The sequence below is a fragment of the Gorilla gorilla genome, chromosome X, assembly GCF_029281585.2.
Source record: "Gorilla gorilla gorilla isolate KB3781 chromosome X, NHGRI_mGorGor1-v2.1_pri, whole genome shotgun sequence".
Taxonomy (NCBI): domain Eukaryota; kingdom Metazoa; phylum Chordata; class Mammalia; order Primates; family Hominidae; genus Gorilla; species Gorilla gorilla.
The window spans coordinates 58,578,531-58,600,645 of record NC_073247.2 but is presented as its reverse complement, the minus strand read 5'-3'; the positions used below and the strand labels follow the sequence as shown (position 1 = coordinate 58,600,645).

At 41.6% G+C, this 22,115-nt stretch overlaps 1 pseudogene; it reads right to left on the bottom strand.

The window, feature by feature from the left end:
* The window catches only part of LOC101140796 (protein SSX2-like), a 63,589-nt pseudogene that overhangs the window by 1,253 nt on the left and 40,221 nt on the right, over window positions 1-22,115 (bottom strand).

Below are 22,115 nucleotides of genomic sequence, written 5' to 3'. Positions count from 1 at the left end.
CTGGACGGAAGATGAAACCAGCCACAACATTGACTTAAGCCAAAGTCTAATTCAGAGCAAGACCCAAACTCTCTTCAAGTCCATGAAAGCTGAGAGAGGTGAAGAAGCTGCAGGAGAAACGTGTGAAGCTAGCAGAGGTTGGTTCATGAGGTTTAAGGAAAGAAGCCATCTCCATAACATAAAAGTTCAAGGTGAAGCAGCAAACCCTGATGGAGAAGCTGCAGCAAGTTATCCAGAAGATCTAGCTAAGGTCACTGATGAAGGTGGCTACACGAAACAACAGATTTTCAATACGGATAAAATAGCCTTCTATATTGAAGAAGATGCCATCTAGGACTTTCATAGCTAGAGAGGATTGACTCCAACTTTGAAAGAAACTCTACTATGGATAAAATGCTATCCGATAGCATCACATACTACAGAGAAATCTTTCATGAAAGGAAGAGCTAACTGATTTGTCAAATTTCATTGTTGTGTTCTTTTAAGAAACTGCCACAGCCACTCCACCCTTCAGGAACCACCACCTAGATCAGCCAGCAGCTATCAACACCGAGGCAAGATCCTCCACCAGCAAAAGGAGTGTGACTCACTGAAGGCTCCAAAGATTGTTAGCATTTTTATACAATGAATTATTTTAAAATTAGGGTATGTACATTTTTAGACATAATGCTATTGCAAACTTAGTAGACTATAGCATAGTGTAAACATAATGTTTTTATGCACTGCAAAACAAACGAAACACAATGTGTGTGACTCACTTTATTGCAGTGGTCTGGAACTGAACCTGCAATATCTCTGAAGCACACCTGTACTGGGTATCAGGCATTGAGCTGAGTATGATATGATCCCAGGTTATCACAGATACAATTGCTTGAGCACATCTATATGGATGACAATTCAAGTGTGTGTCTCTGGTAGTCATGCCTAACATCTCATCTGAAGCTGGGTGAGCTCCTCAGGCCAGCCTGGACCCAGGCTTGTCTGGGATCCATGCCACACACCCAGTCCACACACCTGAACATAGCCAGGGAAGCCAGAGGGGTTGTTCCCAAATCGTTTCCTCTTACCAGATCTCTCATGAATCTTCTCAGAGCTACTTGCTTTTCCCGGGGGGGCACAGCTGTTTCCCATCGTTCTGTGGGCCAGATGCTTCTAGCACTTCCTTTGAATCATTTCCTTCCTCTGCTGGCTTCTCAGGCATGATCTGTATAATGTGAAGGTGACCGATAAACTGTATCAGTGACATTTCTATAGTGCTTTAGAGCTTACAAAGAATCTTCACATGCATTACCTTAATCAATGTTCTCAACAATGCTGGGAGAGTTACACTTGCCTAAATTAGGAGAAACCTGGGAGGTTAGAAGGGAAAGGAATGGCCTAAATGACTGGGGTTTCCAGGGTTAGAATGTTTATCTTCACACTCTTTTAAGACTGACATTCTTGCAAACAGCAAAAATCTCCATGTAATTGAGAGTTTGGTATACAGAAGATTTGGAGCATAGCATTCTAAGAATTCACAAGGTCTACAAAAGGAAGAGCTTCTATAAAACACAAAGGATCCCATATAAGCTTGTAGACAGCTGCTCAGAGAGTAAATATAAAAACATAGAGAGGGGACAAAACACTGCTGGGAAAGATGGTGTGGAGAGATGAATACAGGGAAGGGAGAGGGAAAGGAATGGTTTGCTGAAATTAATCCAGGCAGCAAAGAAAGCAGTACCAGATCTGGCATACCAGCCTACCGAGGCACCAACACTGAATGTGGAATTCAGTGCGGTGGTACCCATACCAATTCTGGTTGCATTGGGATGTGTCACTGAGCAACATTGTTAAACTACATTTATACAGCTTTTTCACTTATGAAATAGTGAAAAATACATGTAAAATGGGCTAAAGGAATGTCCTGTCTGAGCTTGCAAACACTGTTTAAATGTAGTAATAATAAAAAACAATACTTTTCATGATCCTTCTTTGAATTTGGTCTCCACAATGGCAACCCAACTCCCAGATCCCTTTACCCTCCAAACCAGAGTTGGATCTGCAGTTGTGGGATCACTCATTCAGGGGAATCCGAGGGATCCCCTGGGCTGGGACGGGGGCTTCCCGGATGCCCCACTTGTAGACAAGGCCCTCAAGGAGCTCACAGTAGGGAGGGACCGTGAACAGTCAAAGCGATTCCTAAGCCATGCGAGTGGCCCCAGTAACAGAGCAGAGGCCAGCTGGTCCTTCCTGTTACGAGAGTGGGTGTCTCAATGGAAGCACCAGGAGGCCCTATGGGGTGAAGCCCTAGTGAGCAACATCTGAACTTCATAAACAAATGCAAACGTAAATGAGCTTTAAATGGCTTGGAGCTCTGGATTAGACTACCACTGCCACTGTGCCTCAGGAAAATTCTTTAACATCTCTGTACCACGATAGTCTCATGTTATTATTATTTTGCTGATAACTATGATCTATAACATGAACTATGATTCTTTACTGCCATTTCATTGACCAGAAGTCTGGATCTCAGAGAACTTAGAAGATTTGCGCCAACTCACGTGGCTTTTATATGGATGATAACTGAAGTGTGTGACTCATTATTATTTGGAGATAGTAATAGAAACGTCGTCGTAGAGGTATTCTTAAGGATTAAATAAATTAATCCATGTAAATTGTTTAGAATATATGGCATCTCTATGAAAACAAAAGAAATATTAAGGATCACAACTGTTAGTATTATCAAGCCATTGATGCTACATCAGGTGTTGTGATAGACATGGGGAGGAGGCAGTGAGGGTATTTTTGATATTCTTCCACTCTTACCAGTGTTCATATCCGTGGAGGGACAAAGGTTCTCTGGTCCTTTAGATTTGAGAGACACTCACCTTCGGGAAGATTCTATGGAGCCTGCCGAAAGTCATCTGAGGATGTTCAACTGAAAGAGAATACACCAGAATTTTTCTTTGTTGGTAAAGATTTCCAAACTCTAGAGAGACTTCTGTCGCATGAGGGCATTCTGCAGCAGAGGTTATGAGTCCACTCATTGTTGAGGAGTTATTTGAGATTTGCTTCTAAATTATGTTTAGTCATGGTTGGTTCCTTTATCTGTGGCTTCAATTCAGAATTTTCCATCTCATGGTTTACCACATGGGGACTAAACCCCATCACAGTCTCATCTTATTCCATTACATATCTTTTACTTTCTCCCAAATAATTAAATTGATTGGTTGGGAATGTAAACTGTATCCACTCAAGATGTGTAACAACTAAAAATCACTGTACACTTCAAATGGGTGAATCTTACGGTATGTGAATTAACCTGTTAACTGTGTGGTGAACCATGGATGATTTGGTCCAGTGGCTCTGAAATATTTTCAGTATAAAGACACTCCTTTAATGTCAACACTTGGCAGATACTCAAGCACTGGCTTTTCAGATCTCTTGTAGTGATTGCGGGAGATTGTAGAATCTGGCCTGTTTAGCTGGGGAGTAATAGGTCTATTGGAGACAGTTTGGACATTCTGACCTTGTCTTATAATTATGTTGTCAGAGTAGAAGAGCAAGTAAATACATATGTCCCATTAATAGTCCTGAAATGCTCAAAAATCTCTACGCAAGAACTTGTCTTTTTTTCACTCTATGTTATCTCTGCTCACTGACAAGTGGGAAAGCTCTCTGTGTTTTGGATCAGGGATCACTCTTTCAAAGTCCCTTCCAAGCTCATCACGGAGAATTGGGGTTATTTGGGAATGAGAAGACTATTTGGTTTTGATAAAATACAGAGAAACATCCATCTTTATTACATAATGTGTTCATTATCCTCTCTCATAAGATACTTATCCAATACTTACATGCTGTTAATTATAGAAACTCTGGATGTTTTTTTGCAGATCTTTGCTTTTAATATTTTCTTTTTTTATATTTTCACTTGTAACATTTTCTTAACTGTCCTTTGATTCATTAACAGTGCTTAGCAAGAACAACATGTCCTTTAAAAATGAAATATTTCAAACACACAGAAAAGTATGTGGAATACTATTGAGTCCAGTCGGATCTCAATATTACCCCACAGCTATGTTCGATCTGATTTATTTATTCAGAGTATTAGAAATACTATAAACGCACTGGGCGTGGTAGCTCATGCCTGTAATCTGAGCACTTTGGGAGGCTGAGGCAGGTGGATCATCTGAGATGAGGACGTTTGAGACCCGCCTGGCAAACATGGTGAAACCTTGTTGCTACCAAAAATAAAAAAATTAGCTGGGTGTGGGTCGGGCGCCTGTAATTCCAGCTACTCGGGAGGCGTGGGCAGCAGAATGATTTGAACCCGGCAGTTGAAGGTTGCAGTGAGCTGATATTATGCTACTGCACTCCAGCCTGGGCGACAAGAGCGAAACTCCATCAAAAACAAACAAACAAACAAACAAACAAAGAAAACCACTATCAACAAGTCACCTTGAAGCTTTCTGTGCAATCCCTGCCCTCCCTCCTTCTGCACTTACAGCCATTCTTCTCAATTTGATGGTTTTTTATTCTCATTCATGTTTTTATACTTTACCATTTACTTATTATCCATAAAAATATATACTCTTGTTTTGCATGTTTTAGCATTTTATATGAATGGCCTCTGTAGTTAACTTTTTGTGTGCAATTTGTTTTTTCACTCAGCCCTGGTGTGTGTGAGGGAATAATGTTAGTGGGAACTGTTCTGAACTCCCAAATAGCTGCAATTTCAGGCGCCCATCACCAACCCCTAGTAGAGATGGGGTTTCACCTTGTTGGCCAGGCTGGTCTTGAACTCCTTGAGCGATCCACTTGTCTCGGCCTCCCAAAGTGCTGGGATTACAGGCGTGAGCCACCACGCCTAGCGGTGTCTAAGCTATTCAAAATTTGTTGCAGCAGCAATAAAAAATGAATACGCATAGAAACATTTATTAGTGAAACAAAATAGAAAGTCAAGAAACAGACTAATCTATATGAAAACATCAGCATGCATTTCCAAACAGTGGGCAAAAGATGATGGGTTGCATAATAAATGATTACTTGACAAGTGTCTATCCATTTAAACCACATAAAATAACAAATTCTAAAAAATCAGTGACTTAAATGTGAAAACGTGAAGTCATAAAGAACTAGATGACAATTTAGGAAAATATTACAGTGTAAGACATCTTGAGTTGGCATAGGCATTTCCTGACATTACACCAAGGCTATGAGCAATGAATCTGACAAATTTAAAGATGTAAAAATTAAAGTATCATCTAATTCAAAAGACACCATAAACAACTGTTTAAAAAGGCAAATGTTGGGGAAATTGGTGAAGCATCCACAATAAATTAACAGCAACCATCTCTAATATACAACGAAGCTTTTGCATATCAATAAGAGAAACTGGAACAACCCAATGAAAAAATGTGTTCGGGCATGGCACTACTTCACCGTATAGCAGAAAAGGATCATGAAATAGAAAATATGAAAGGAAAATAATAAATGAAATGGAGAATAGATCCCAGAAGTTTCAACATTCATCCAATAGAAGTTCCAGAGATAGGCCAGGCGCGGTGGCTCATGCCTGTAATCCCAGCACTTTGACAGGCTGAGGCAGACGGCTCGCCTGTGGTCAGAAGTTCAAGACCAGCCTGGCCAACATGGTGAAGCCCCGTCTCTACAAAAATACAAAAATTAGTCAGGCATAGTGTCACACAACTGTGGTCCCAGCTACTCAAGGGACTGAGGCAGGAAAATTGCTTGGACTCAGGAGGAGGCAGAGGTGCAGTGAGCCAAGATCGAGTCACTGCACTTCAGCCTAGGCGAAAGAGCAAGACTCTGTCTCAAATAAATAAATAAAAATAAAACCTATTGGATAGATTGGATATGAAGACATTAACTGCTCAAATACATAATTCATTGGGATAGGTTGGATATTAAAACGGATATAGTTGAAAAAGCAATTATTGACCTGAGGAAATGAGTCTAAAGAATTCATAAAAGTAATCGGTAATGGATAGAGATGAAGTAAACGAAAGAAAAGTTAACTAATAGGGAGCATAGAAGAATAAATGTCAAAAAACATCTAATAGTAGCCTTATAAGAAGAGAACATAGTCATTAAAAAGGAGAGCATACTTAAACAAGTAATGAGTGAGAATTTCTCAGATTTAGACGAATGTCTTAAGATTTAAAGGGATCATCGTACACACACACATACACACACAGGAACAGTGAAATGAAAAATTATGAAAGACAAAAATTTTTTTTAAATGATCAGAGAAAAATAGCAGGTTACTTACAAAGGAAAAATATTTCAACCTTCATCAGATCTCTCAAACACCACACTGGAGGCAAGGATACAATGGTGTTATAACTCCAAAGTGTTGAACGACAGGAATTTTTTTTTTCTTTTTTTGGAGACAGAGTCTCGCTTTGTCACCCAGGCTGGAGTGCAGTGGCATGATCTCAGCTCACTGCAACCTCTACCTCCCAGTTTCAAGTGATTCTCCTCCTCAGCCTCCTGAGTAGCTGGGGCTACAGGTGCACACTATCACACCCAGCTAATTTTTGTACTTTTAGTACAAAATTTGTAGAGATGGGGTTTCGCCATGTTGGCCAGGCTGATCTCGAACTCCTGACCTGAGGTTATCTGTCCGCCTTGGCCTCCCAATATGCTGGGATTATAGGGGTAAGCCACTGCGCCCGTGAAAGAAAGGAATTTTTATATTTTTGGTGGAGTATGGCAATGTCAGGCATATAACACTTGAGGAGATTGAAGACACAGGGAAATGTTAAAGCAAACAAGTATTTATTGCACTTATTAAAGACTGTAAGGAAGGGCCAGCTGCAGTGGCTCATGCCTGTAATCCCAGCACTTTGGGAGCCCGAGGAAAGAGGATTGGTTGAGCCCAAGAATTCAAGACCAGCCTGGGCAACATGGCGAAACCCCATCTCTACAAAAAATAAAAACAAAAACAAAAACAAAAAACCCCACAAGAATTAGATGGGCATACCAAGTTCCTGGGTCCATAAAGAATTAAAAAAAAAAATAGCTGGATTTGATAGTGCTTATCTGTAGTCCCAGCTACTCAGGAGGCTGGGTCAGGAAGATTGCTTGGGCCCTGGAGTTTGAGGCTGCAGTGAGCTAGGATTGGGTCACTGCACTCCAGCCTGAGTGACAGAGTGAGACTTTGTCTCTGAAAATAACAAAAAGATTGTAAGGACGATTTTACTCAGAGCAGGGACTTCTGTGATAGGTACAGGGACCACCGCAATGGGGTCTTGCGGTGGGAGAGTGATATTGGGATCGACTTCAACTCCACCAAGGACAAGTGGGGATTTGTAGTCAGGGAGTAGGGTCGGGGGGTCAGAAGATGGGAAATTACTTGGAGGAAACCTCAGTTGCAGGGGGATTCTGGATAAACTGACTTGACAGGATTTTTGATGAAACAGGCTAAATGGGCAGAGTCCCTGGATGAAGGACAGAGCCCGAGGTTGGGACCTAGTCAGAAACAGGACTCAGACGAGCCCCACTCAAGTTTGGTCAAAGAAGAGTGTCTCTGTCTGAAAGGAGAAGCAAGAAATTCAACAGCAGTAAAATGAATGGATCACAAAGGAGAATTTTTGTGCATTGCTAAGCAGGACTCTGCTTTAACCATTGTGAAAGTTGATTATGTGAAGTGAGTCGCTCTTAGTTTTTTTTGAGTTCTTATTTGCAGAGGAAGCCTTCAGGTACTACGCTTCAGAGAGAACAGGTTGTAACTTTTTTTTTTTCTTTTTGAGACGGAGTGTCACTATATCGCCAGGCTAGAGTGCAGTGGCTCCTTCTCCGCTCACTTCAACCTCCGGCTCCCAAGTTCAAGCGATTCTCTTGCCTGAGCCTCCTGAGTAGCTGAGACTACAGGCGCGTGCCACTACGCCGGGCTAATTTTTTTGTATTTTTAGTAGAGACGGGGTTTCACTGTGTTAGCCAGGATGGTGTTGATCTCCTGACCTCGTGATCCGCCCTCCTCAGCCCCCTAAAGTGCTGGGATTACAGGGGTGAGCCACCGCGCCCAGCCAACATGTTTCTTATCAGACTTCAAGTCTGTGTTGATGTTGATGCCAGAGAGGTATAATGAGGCATGCCTGACCCCCACTTCCTGTCATGGCCTGAAACCGTCTCTCCAGTTAAATTTTAAAAGAACCCTGGCTTAGGAGGACGTCTTTTCAGATGGTTGGGAGCAGGGAGCTTAGGATTTTATTTTTGATTTACAAGTCCTACAAGGTAAAACTGCATAAATTTTAAAGAACAAGTCTTGTGCTTGATGTGTGGACCACACAAAAAGTTCACCAAACTGTCCAGTGCCATAACCAGAGACATTCGAACGACAAATCAGGATGAGAAGTTGATGTTTCCATACTGTAGACAGTTTTTCCCAAGATGCCAAAATAAGTCTTCATATCACAATGAGACTCTTACCCCCCGAATGTCTACATTTTTCACTTGACAGAACCTGACCCCAAATCCTTTCCTTCACCTAGTGGTCCCTTTTATAGAGTCGGCACTCTGCTTTAATTCAACCCAGTCCCAAAATACTACTCAAAGACTATAAGAGGTCTCACTCAATTGCCCCATAGTCTTCTGATTTGTTTAGCTGGTGGCCCCTAGGCTTGGGATCTTCATTCAAAACCATCGTACAAACTAAATTTATTATATTATTGCTAATTATAGCTGGGTGTGGGGGCTTACGCCTGTAATCTCAGCACTTTGGGATGCCAAGGCAGGCAGATCACTTGAGGTCGGGAGTTGGAGACCAGCCTGGCCAACATGGTGAAACCCCATCTCTACTAAAAAGACAAAAATTAGCCGGCCGTGGTGGTGGCCACCTGTAATCCCAGCTACTCGGGAGACTGAAGCACAAGAATCACTTGAACCTGGGAGATGGAGGTTGCAGTGAGCAACCTTGTGCACTGCAGTGGCTGGATCACACAACTGCACTCCAGCCTGGGTGACAGAGGAAGACTCCATCTCAGAAAACAAAACAAAAACAAAAACCTAATAAATGAAGTTAAGAAACTATCTTAAAACAAAATCCCTGTCTTTTTAGACTGATTATTTAAAAGATAAAGAAAAACAGATCAACATGTTAAGAAAACCTGTTTCAAACCTAGAGGAGCAGACTCACCCTGCTTCAGTGCACCCTTGATACTAATGTTCAATTTTTAGAAAAACTGATAAACAATTTCTTTTCAATCCCAACCAACCGGATGATATATAAGACTCCCTTCCCAAGGCGCATCCTTCATAAACTCTCAGCAACTTGCCTAGACATTCCATCATTTTTTTACCCCCAGTCTTAGTCCTACAATTTTTCATTTTTATATTGTACTCCAATCCAAGTACTAACCAAGTCTGACCCTGTTTAACTTCTGAGATCATGCAATATTTGGTGCATTCAGGTGGTATGGCCATAGACTATTTTTCTTTTTTTTTTTTTTTGAGACAGAGTCTTGCTCTGTCGCCCAGGTTGGAGTGCAGTGGCGCAATCTCAGCTCACTGCAACCTCCACCTCCCGGGTTCCAGTGATTCTCCTGCCTCAGGCTCCCGAGTAGCTGGGATTACAGGCATGGGCCAACACATCTGGCTAACTTTTTTACTTTTAGTAGAGACGGGGTTTCGCCATGTTGGCTCACGAACTCCTGACCTCGTGATCCACCTGCCTCAGCCTCCCAAAGTGCTGAGATTACAGGCATGAGCCACCACGCCCGGCCATAACCTTAATTTTTAGTAAAAATCTAGAAAGTAGTTTGGAATTGTTATGTATTAACATATCATGAATATATATTTTATAATCTTTAAAAATATTTTTATAGGACTTTTTTTTTGAGACGGAGTCTCGCTCTGTCACCAGGCAGGAGTGCAGTGGCTCAATCTAGGCTCACAGAAACCTCTGCTCCTGGGTTCAAGCGATTCTCCTCCCTCAGCCTCCCAAGTAGTTGGGACTACAGGTGCCCACCACCAAACCCAGCTATTTTTTGTATTTTTAGTAGAGACGGGGGTTCATCATGTTGGCCAGGATGGTCTCGATCTCTTGACCTCATGATCCACCCACCCCGGCCTCCCAAAGTGCTAGGATTACAGGCGTGAGGCACCTCCCCCGGCCAGAACAATTTTCTACATTTTCAATGTAGAACAGGGCATTTTATTGACAGATCCAAATATCTTTTGTCTTTTATAAAACTTAAGGGCCAAGAACAAACTTGTATTTATGTTTAGCGATTTGTATCAGTTATTTTCTTAGATGGAAGTGATCCCGACATTTAATGAGTACCTATTACTAAATCTAACATAACATACCTTTAATATTTCATCTTCCTATGATAAGAGCAAGAGAAAAAAAGATTTCAAATTACATGAAAAGTTCATTTATAAACATGTATCTCACATTTACCTCGTTTATTCATTTTTAACAATTATACCTAGATTACTTATGAAAACTGACGTATTAAACAAAGCCTGTTGGTCAGGTGAGGTGGCTCACACCTCCCCATCCAGGGACTCTGCCCATTAAGCCTGTTTCAGCAAAATTCCTGTCAAGTCTGTTTAGCCAGAATCCCCCTGCACCTGATGTCTCCTCCAAGTAATTTCCCATCTTCTGACCCCGCTCCCCCCAACCCTACTCTTGACTATAAATCCCCACTTGTCCTTGGTGGAGTCCAAGTCGATCCCAATATCTCTCCTACCACAAAAACCCATTGCAGTGGCCCGTGTACATCTCATAGTACTCCCCACTCTGAGTAAAATCGTCCCTAAGATCTTTTTTCTTATTTTTCAAAGACAGAGACTTTGTCTCACTCTGTCACTTAGGCTAGAGTGCAGTGACCCAATCCTAGCTCACTGCAGCCTCAAACTCCAGGGCCAAAGCAATCTTCCTGCCCCAGCCTCCCGAGTGGCTGGGACTACAGGTACGCACCATCAAATGCAGCTATTTTTTTTTTAATTATCTACTGAGGCAGGAGAATTGCTTGGACTCAGGAGGCAAGGTGCAGTGAGCCAAGATCACGCCACTGCACTCCAGCCTGGGCGACAGAGCAAGACTCCATCATAAATAAATAAATAAATAACCTATTGGATAGATTGGATATGAAAACATTAAATGCTCAAATAAATAATTCAGTGGAATAGGTTGGATATTAAAATGGATATAGTTGAAAAAGCAATTACTGAACTGAGAAAATGTGTCTAAAGAATTCATAAAAGTGGAGGAGCCAAGATGGCCGAATAGGAACAGCTCCGGTCTACAGCTCCCAGCGTGAGCGACGCAGAAGACGGGTGATTTCTGCATTTCCATCTGAGGTACCGGGTTCATCTCACTAGGGAGTGCCAGACAGGGGGCGCAGGCCAGTGGGTGCGCGCACCGTGCGCGAGCCGAAGCAGGGCGAGGCATTGCCTCACCTGGGAAGCGCAAGGGGTCAGGGAGTTCCCTTTCCGAGTCAAAGAAAGGGGTGACGGACGCACCTGGAAAATCGGGTCACTCCCACCCGAATATTGCGCTTTTCAGACCGGCTTAAAAAACGGCGCACCACGAGACTATATCCCACACCTGGCTCGGAGGGTCCTACGCCCACGGAATCTCGCTGATTGCTAGCGCAGCAGTCTGAGATCAAACTGCAAGGCGGCAGCGAGGCTGGGGGAGGGGCGCCCGCCATTGCCCAGGCTTGCTTAGGTAAACAAAGCAGCCGGGAAGCTCGAACTGGGTGGAGCCCACCACAGCTCAAGGAGGCTTGCCTGCCTCTGTAGGCTCCACCTCTGGGGGCAGGGCACAGACAAACAAAAAGACAGCAGTAACCTCTGCAGACTTAAATGTCCCTGTCTGACAGCTTTGAAGAGAGCAGTGGTTCTCCCAGCACGCAGCTGGAGATCTGAGAACGGGCAGACTGCCTCCTCAAGTGGGTCCCTGACCCCTGACCCCCGAGCAGCCTAACTGGGAGGCACCCCCCAGCAGGGGCACACTGACACCTCACACCGCAGGGTATTCCAACAGACCTGCAGCTGAGGGTCCTGTCTGTTAGAAGGAAAACTAACAAACAGAAAGGACATCCACACCGAAAACCCAGCTGTACATCACCATCATCAAAGACCAAAAGTAGATAAAACCACAAAGATGGGGAAAAAACAGAACAGAAAAACTGGAAACTCTAAAACGCAGAGCACCTCTCCTCCTCCAAAGGAACGCAGTTCCTCACCAGCAACGGAACAAAGCTGGATGGAGAATGATTTTGACGAGCTGAGAGAAGAAGGCTTCAGACGATCAAATTACTCTGAACTATGGGAGGACATTCAAACCAAAGGCAAAGAAGTTGAAAACTTTGAAAAAAATTTAGAAGAATGTATAACTAGAATAACCAATACAGAGAAGTGCTTAAAGGAGCTGATGGAGCTGAAAACCAAGGCTCGAGAACTACGTGAAGAATGCAGAAGCCTCAGGAGCTGATGCGATCAACTGGAAGAAAGGGTATCAGCGATGGAAGATGAAATGAATGAAATGAAGCGAGAAGGGAAGTCTAGAGAAAAAAGAATAAAAAGAAATGAGCAAAGCCTCCAAGAAATATGGGACTATGTGAAAAGACCAAATCTACGTCTGATTGGTGTACCTGAAAGTGATGCGGAGAATGGAACCAAGTTGGAAAACACTCTGCAGGATATTATCCAGGAGAACTTCCCCAATCTAGCAAGGCAGGCCAACATTCAGATTCAGGAAATACAGAGAACGCCACAAACATACTCCTCGAGAAGAGCAACTCCAAGACACATAATTGTCAGATTCACCAAAGTTGAAATGAAGGAAAAAATGTTAAGGGCAGCCAGAGAGAAAGGTCGGGTTACCCTCAAAGGGAAGCCCATCAGACTAACAGCGGATTTCTCGGCAGAAACCCTACAAGCCAGAAGAGAGTGGGGGCCAATATTCAACATTCTTAAAGAAAAGAATTTTCAACCCAGAATTTCATATCCAGCCAAACTAAGCTTCATAAGTGAAGGAGGAATAAAATACTTTACAGACAAGCAAATGCTGAGAGATTTTGTCACCACCAGGCCTGCCCTAAAAGAGCTCCTGAAGGAAGCGCTAAACATGGAAAGGAACAACCGGTACCAGCCGCTGCAAAATCATGCCAAAATGTAAAGACCATCGAGACTAGGAAGAAATTGCATCAACTAATGAGCAAAATCACCAGCTAACATCATAATGACAGGATCAAATTCACACATAACAATATTAACTTTAAATGTAAATGGACTAAATTCTCCAATTAAAAGACACAGACTGGCAAGTTGGATAAAGAGTCAAGACCCATCAGTGTGCTGTATTCAGGAAACCCATCTCACGTGCAGAGACACACATAGGCTCAAAATAAAAGGATGGAGGAAGATCTACCAAGCAAATGGAAAACAAAAAAAGGCAGGGGTTGCAATCCTAGTCTCTGATAAAACAGACTTTAAACCAACAAAGATCAAAAGAGACAAAGAAGGCCATTACATAATGGTAAAGGGATCAATTCAACAAGAGGAGCTAACTATCCTAAATATATATGCACCCAATACAGGAGCACCCAGATTCATAAAGCAAGTCCTGAGTGACCTACAAAGAGACTTAGACTCCCACACAATAATAATGGGAGACTTTAACACCCCACTGTCAACATTAGACAGATCAATGAGACAGAAAGTCAACAAGGATACCCAGGAATTGAACTCAGCTCTGCACCAAGCGGACCTAATAGACATCTACAGAACTCTCCACCCCAAATCAACAGAATATACATTTTTTTCAGCACCACACCACACCTATTCCAAAATTGACCACATACTTGGAAGTAAAGCTCTCCTCAGCAAATGTAAAAGAACAGAAATTATAACAAACTGTCTCTCAGACCACAGTGCAATCAAACTAGAACTCAGGATTAAAAATCTCACTCAAAGCCGCTCAACTACATGGAAACTGAACAACCTGCTCCTGAATGACTACTGGGTACATAACGAAATGAAGGCAGAAATAAAGATGTTCTTTGAAACCAACGAGAACAAAGACACAACATACCAGAATCTCTGGGATGCATTCAAAGCAGTGTGTAGAGGGAAATTTATAGCACTAAATGCCCACAAGAGAAAGCAGGAAAGATCCAAAATTGACACCCTAACATCACAATTAAAAGAACTAGAAAAGCAAGAGCAAACACATTCAAAAGCTAGCAGAAGGCAAGAAATAACTAAAATCAGAGCAGAACTGAAGGAAATAGAGACACAAAAAACCCTTCAAAAAATCAATGAATCCAGGAGCTGGTTTTTTGAAAGGATCAACAAAATTGATAGACCGCTAGCAAGAGCAATAAAGAAAAAAAGAGAGAAGAATCAAACAGACACAATAAAAAATGATAAAGGGGATATCACCACCGATCCCACAGAAATACAAACTACCATTAGAGAATACTACAAACACCTCTACGCAAATAAACTAGAAAATCTAGAAGAAATGGATACATTCCTCGACACATACACTCTCCCAAGACTAAACCAGGAAGAAGTTGAATCTCTGAATAGACCAATAACAGGAGCTGAAATTGTGGCAATAATCAATAGTTTACCAACCAAAAAGAGTCCAGGACCAGATGGATTCACAGCCGAATTCTACCAGAGGTACAAGGAGGAACTGGTACCATTCCTTCTGAAACTATTCCAATCAATAGAAAAAGAGGGAATCCTCCCTAACTCATTTTATGAGGCCAGCATCATTCTGATACCAAAGCCGGGCAGAGACACAATCAAAAAAGAGAATTTTAGACCAATATCCTTGATGAACATTGATGCAAAAATCCTCAATAAAATACTGGCAAACCGAATCCAGCAGCACATCAAAAAGCTTATCCACCATGATCAAGTGGGCTTCATCCCTGGGATGCAAGGCTGGTTCAATATACACAAATCAATAAATGTAATCCAGCATATAAACAGAGCCAAAGACAAAAACCACATGATTATCTCAATAGATGCAGAAAAAGCCTTTGACAAAATTCAACAACCCTTCATGCTAAAAACTCTCAATAAATTAGGTATTGATGGGACGTATTTCAAAATAATAAGAGCTATCTATGACAAACCCACAGCCAATATCATACTGAATGGGCAAAAACTGGAAGCATTCCCTTTGAAAACTGGCACAAGACAGGGATGCCCTCTCTCACCGCTCCTATTCAACATAGTGTTGGAAGTTCTGGCCATGGCAATCAGGCAGGAGAAGGAAATAAAGGGTATTCAATTGGGAAAAGAGGAAGTCAAATTGTCCCTGTTTGCAGATGACATGATTGTTTATCTAGAAAACCCCATCGTCTCAGCCCAAAATCTCCTTAAGCTGATAAGCAACTTCAGCAAAGTCTCAGGATACAAAATCAATGTACAAAAATCACAAGCATTCTTATACACCAATAACAGACAAACAGAGAGCCAAATCATGAGTGAACTCCCATTCACAATTGCTTCAAAGAGAATAAAATACCTAGGAATCCAACTTACAAGGGATGTGAAGGACCTCTTCAAGGAGAACTACAAACCACTGCTCAAGGAAATAAAAGAGGATACAAACAAATGGAAGAACATTCCATGCTCATGGGTAGGAAGAATCAATATCGTGAAAATGGCCATACTGCCCAAGGTCATTTACAGATTCAATGCCATCCCCATCAAGCTACCAATGACTTTCTTCACAGAATTGGAAAAAACTACTTTAAAGTTCATATGGAACCAAAAAAGAGCCTGCATCGCCAAGTCAATCCTAAGCCAAAAGAACAAAGCTGGAGGCATCACACTACCTGACTGCAAACTATACTACAAGGCTACAGTAACCAAAACAGCATGGTACTGGTACCAAAACAGAGATATAGATCAATGGAACAGAACAGAGCCCTCAGAAATAACGCCGCATACCTACAACCATCTGATCTTTGACAAACCTGAGAAAAACAAGCAATGGGGAAAGGATTCCCTATTTAATAAATGGTGCTGGGAAAACTGGCTAGCCATATGTAGAAAGCTGAAACCGGATCCCTTCCTTACACCTTATACAAAAATCAATTCAAGATGGATTAAAGATTTAAACGTTAGACCTAAAACCATAAAAACCCTAGAAGAAAACCTAGGCATTACCATTCAGGACATAGGCGTGGGCAAGGACTTCATGTCCAAAACACCAAAAGCAATGGCAACAAAAGACAAAATTGACAAATGGGATCTAATTAAACTAAAGAGCTTCTGCACAGCAAAAGAAACTGCCATCAGAGTGAACAGGCAAGCTACAACATGGGAGAAAATTTTCGCAACCTACTCATCTGACAAAGGGCTAATATCCAGAATCTACAATGAACTCAAACAAATTTACAAGAAAAAAACAAACAACCCCATCAAAAAGTGGGCGAAGGACATCAACGGACACTTCTCAAAAGAAGACATTTATGCAGCCAAAAAACACATGAAAAAATGCTCATCATCACTGGCCATCAGAGAAATGCAAATCAAAACCACTATGAGATATCATCTCACACCAGTTAGAATGGCAATCATTAAAAAGTCAGGAAACAACAGGTGCTGGAGAGGATGTGGAGAAATAGGAACACTTTTACACTGTTGGTGGGACTGTAAACTAGTTCAACCATTGTGGAAGTCAGTGTGGCGATTCCTCAGGGATCTAGAACTAGAAATACCATTTGACCCAGCCATCCCATTACTGGGTATATACCCAAAGGACTATAAATCATGCTGCTATAAAGACACATGCACACGTATGTTTATTGCGGCATTATTCACAATAGCAAAGACTTGGAACCAACCCAAATGTCCAACAATGATAGACTGGATTAAGAAAATGTGGCACATATACACCATGGAATACTATGCAGCCATAAAAAATGATGAGTTCATGTCCTTTGTAGGGACATGGATGAAATTGGAAACCATCATTCTCAGTAAACTATCGCAAGAACAAAAAACCAAACACCGCATATTCTCACTCATAGGTGGGAATTGAACAATGAGAACACATGGACACAGGAACGGGAATATCACACTCTGGGGACTGTTGTGGGGTGGGGCGAGGGGGGAGGGATAGCATTGGGAGATATACCTAATGCTAGATGACGAGTTAGTGGGTGCAGCGCACCAGCATGGCACATGTATACATATGTAACTAACCTGCACAATGTGCACATGTACCCTAAAACTTAAAGTATAATAAAAAAAAAATAAAAAAAAAGAAACAATTAACACCAAATCCATAAGTGTAGATTAAACAAAACAAAAGAAAAAAAGAATTCATAAAAGTAATCGGTAATGGATAGAGATAAAGTAAATGAAAGAAAAGTTAATTAATAGGAAGGATAAAAGAATAAAAGTCAAAACACATCTAATAGTAGCCTTATAAGAAGAGAATATAGTCATTAAAAAGGAGAGTGTACCCCAAATAAATAATGAAAGAGAATTTCTCAGATTTAAAAAAATTGACTTAAGATTTAAAGGTATTATAGTACACACACACAGGAACAGTGAAATGTAAAATTGTGAAAGAAAGAAAAAATATTTTAAAAATGATCAGAGAGAAATAGCAGGTTACTTACAGAGGAAAAATAATTGAACTGACATCAGATCTCTCAAACACCACACTGGAGGCAAGGATACAATGGTGTAATAACTCCAAAGTGCTGAAAGCAAGGAATTTTTTTTTTTTTGAGACAGAGTCTCTCTTTGTTACTCAGGCTGGAGTGCAGTGGCATAATCTCAGCTCACTGCAACCTCCACCTCTTGGGTTCAAGCAATTCTCCTGCCTCAGTCTCCCGAGTAGCTGGGGCTACCTGTGCACACCACCACACCCGACTAATTTTGTATTTTTAGTAGAGATGGGGTTTCACCATGTTGGCCAGGCTGCTCTTAGACTGCTGACCTCAGGGGATCCTCCCGCCTCTGCCTTCCAAAGTGCTGGGATTACAGGCGTGAGCCACCCTGCCTGGCCTAACCGATAGTTTTTCTACATAACTCTTTGTTCCTGGGAAGGTGTGTCAGCCCAAACACTCCACACGAGTTTCAAGGTTTCTGGATTGATAGGTTGTAGGATACGGAGCCTCTATAGCTGAGCTGAGCCAATTCTTCTTTCCAGTCCCTAGCCTATGAGCCCCCAGAGACGCTTACAGGATTTCTGCCTTACAGCGTGGAGGGAGTCTCCGGGTGGGTGATATTGGTTATAATTGCCTAGCTCAGAGGGCAGAGGGAGAGGTAGAAAAGGAATGCTCAGTTACTGGCCAGCTTTGATGAGACTGCACTTTTTCTAGGAGCTTTCCAAGCCCCCTATTCCTTAACGTTATCAGGCCACTTTGGGCTAGCACTAGGCCAGCCCTGCCAAGTGTCTGCTCTATGTGTTTACACAACAGGTAATAAGCCTTCCAGAAAACAAGGAGAAAACAAGAATGCAACTTAGAAAGCTCCACCTGGGCTGATCCTCCATCTGTGGCCTCTGACCTTTTCCCACTCTAAGCCATCTCATCCCCCAGTGGGGCTAAACCATCAAGGGTTTTGTTACTGGGAACTGTTCTGAACTCCAACCACTTCCCACCTCTTCTGTGGCATCTGCAGGGTTGGGTTTGGGAAGGAAGCCAGCAGCTATTGCTGGTTCACCATCTTCTTCTGGAACCAGATATGCGTTTATGCCTTTACATTTTAAAAGTAATTTGAAGTCATTACTAACAACTAAACTAAACTATATCTATCTATCTATATATAAACAACTAAAAGATATATACCACTTAACCACATGACAGGTGCTATTCTAAGTGCTTTACATGTATTTGCCCATTTAATCATAGCAATCAAGTGAGTTAAATAATGTAGTTATTCCCAGTTTACTTTTGAGTAGCCTGAGACACAGAAAGGTTATATGACTTACACAAGGTCACACAGCTTAAAAAGTTGAGAAGCCAGAAACTGAACCCAAGCTGTCTGGCTCCAGAGTTTGTACTATAAAATGCTAGTGTTAACTGGGCACAGTGGGTCATGGCTGTAATCCCACCACTTTGAGAAGCAGAAGTGGGAGGATTGCTTGAGGACAATAGTTCAAGATCAGCCTGGGCAACATAGCAAGACCCTGTCTCTACCAAAAAATAAAAAAATTTAATTAGCCAGGGGTGGTGCTGCACGCCTGTAGTGCCAGCTACATGGGAGGCTGAGGCAGGAGGATCACTTGAGCTGAGGAGGCTGGGGCTACAGTGAGCCACGATTGTGCTATGGAACTCTAGCCTGGGCAACAGAGTGAGGCTCTGTCTAAAATAAAACAAAATAAAATGCTCGTGTTTTTAATCATTCTACCATTCTATCATTCATTAGAATCTGTATCCACTCTTTGAACAACAAAAGAACTTCTCTTTTCTTTCCTGTCCCTCCTGTCCCTCCTCCCATCTGCAATTTTAGTTCAAGACTATAATTTTTAAAATTTACAATCTAAACTTTACACTTTTCAATAAATTGTACAATTTTAGTTCAAGACTATAATTTTTAAAATTTACAATCTAAACTTTATACTTTTCAATAAATTGTACTATTTTTCTCCTCACCATTGCTTATTGAAATCGCCTCCTTCCTCTTAAATTTACAACCTCTGCCTCCTGTGTTCAAGCAATTCTCCTACTTTAGCTTTCCAAGTAGCTGAGACTACAGGTGTGTGCCAGCATGCCCGGCTAATTTTTTGTATTTTTAGTAGAGACAGGGTTTCGCGGTGGTAGCCAGGATGGTGTTGATCTCCTGACTTTGTGATCTGCCCTCCTTAGCCCCCTAAAGTGCTGGGATTACAGGCGTGAGCCACCGCGCCTGGCCTAAAATTTGCCTTTTAAAATAGTTGTTTATGGTGTCTTTTGACTTACATGATACTTTAATTTTTACATCCTATGTCAGATTAATTGTTTATAGCCTTGGTGTAATGTCAGGAATTGCCTATGCCAACTCAAGATGTCTTACACTGTAATATTTTCCTAAATTGTCATCTAGTTCTTTATAACTTCACTTTTTCATATTTATGTCTCCGAATTTTTAGAATTTAGTATTTTATGTGGTTCAGAGTAAGGATTTAATCTTTATTTTTTCAAATGGATAGACACTTGTCAACAGTCCTTTATTATACAACCCATCTTTTGCCCACTGTTTGGAAATGCATGCTGAAGTTGGTATATAAATTAGTCTGTTTCTTGACTTTCTATTTTGTTTCACTGATCTGTTTCTATGTATATTCATTTTTGATTGTTGCTGTAACAAATTGTCAATAGCTAAGACAACGCTGGGAGTGGTGGCTCACGCCTGTAATCCCAGCACTTTGGAAGGCGGAGATGGGCGGATCGCTTCAGGTCAGGAGTTCCAGACCGGCCTGGCCAACATGGCAAAATCCCGTCCCTACTAAAAACAGCAAAATTAGCCAGGTGTGGTGGTGCGTGCCTGAAATCCCAGCTACTCGGGAAGCTGAGGCAGGAGAATCACTTGAACCTGGGAGGCAGAGGTTGCAGTGAGCCGAGATCACCCCACTGAGCTCCAGCTTGGGTGACACAAGTGAGACTCCATCTCAAAAAATATTTATATAGCTAAGACAATTTTTGAAAAAGAAGAATAAGGTGGGAGGAATGGCTCTACCATATTTCAATACCTCTTATATGGCTACAGGAATCAAGACTGTGTAGTACTGGGAGAAGAATAGACACATAGATCACTGGAACAAAATAGAGAACCTAGAAATAGCCCCACGCTGATTTTTTACCAAGAGACAAAAAGAAGGAAGGATCGTCTGCTTAACAAATGGTGCTGGAGCAGTTGCAGAGCCACAGGCCAAAAAAAAAAAAAAAAAAAAAGCCCTAATCTTCATACCTTTATACAAAAAAGTAACTGAAGTCGATCATAGATTTAAATCTAAAATATAAAAATAAAAGAAAACTTTTACAAGAAAATATAAGAGAAACGTCTGAGATCTAGGGCATAGTCAATGGTTCAAAAAGCATAATCCATAAGGAAAAAAATAAATTAGATTTCATCCAATTTAAAACTTTTGCTCTGCAAGAAGTCTTGTTAAAAGGATGAAAAAACAGGGTATGACCTGGGAGAAAATGTTTGCAAACCACATATCCAAGAAAGGACTCACATCCAGAATATATAATGGATATATATACTACTCTCAAAACTCAATGGTTGGCTGAGCGTGGTGGCTCACACTTGTAATCCCAGCACTTTGAAAGGTCAAGGTGGACGGAGGGCAGATCCCTTGAGGTCAGGAGTTCGAGACCAGCCTGGGAAACATAGAAAAAACCCATTTCTACTAAACTACAAAAATTAGACAGGCATGATGTTGCGACCCTGTAATCCCAGCTACTCGGGAGGCTGAGACACGAGAATCGCTTGAACCTGGAAGGCGGAGGTTGGAGTGAGCCAAGATCATGCCACTGCACTCCAGCCTGGGTAACAGAGCGAGACTCTGTCTCAAAAAAAAAAAATTAAAAAAACCTCAATGGTAAAAAATGCAAACAAATAATCCAATTAGAAAGTCATGAAAAGATATGAACATACATTTCACTGAAGAGGAAATAAGCAAATAAGCACATGAAAAGATGTTCAACACTCATTTGCTTCACTAGATGTAGAATAACACCACGATGAGGTGTCACTACACACTTATTACAATAGCTAAAATAAAAGACATAGGGACAACACCAAATGGTGACAAGGATGCAGAGAAACTGGACACCTCATTAAGTGCTGCTGGGAAGGTAAAATCTTACAGCCACTCTGGAAAGCAGTTTGGTAGTTTCTTATAAAACTAAACATGCAATGACCATACAATTCAACAATTACACTTCAGAGAAATTAAAATGTATGCCCATCCAGAAACTTGTACGTAATTGTTCATAGCAGCTTTACTTGTAATAGTCAATAGCTGGAAATAATCAATATATCCTACAATAAGTGAATGGTCAAACTGTGGTACATCCATACCATGGAATACTACTCAGTAATAAAAATGAACTGTTGGCCAGGCACAGTGGCTCATCCTGTTATCCCAGCACTTTGGGAGGTTGAGGTGGGCGGATCATGACGTCAGG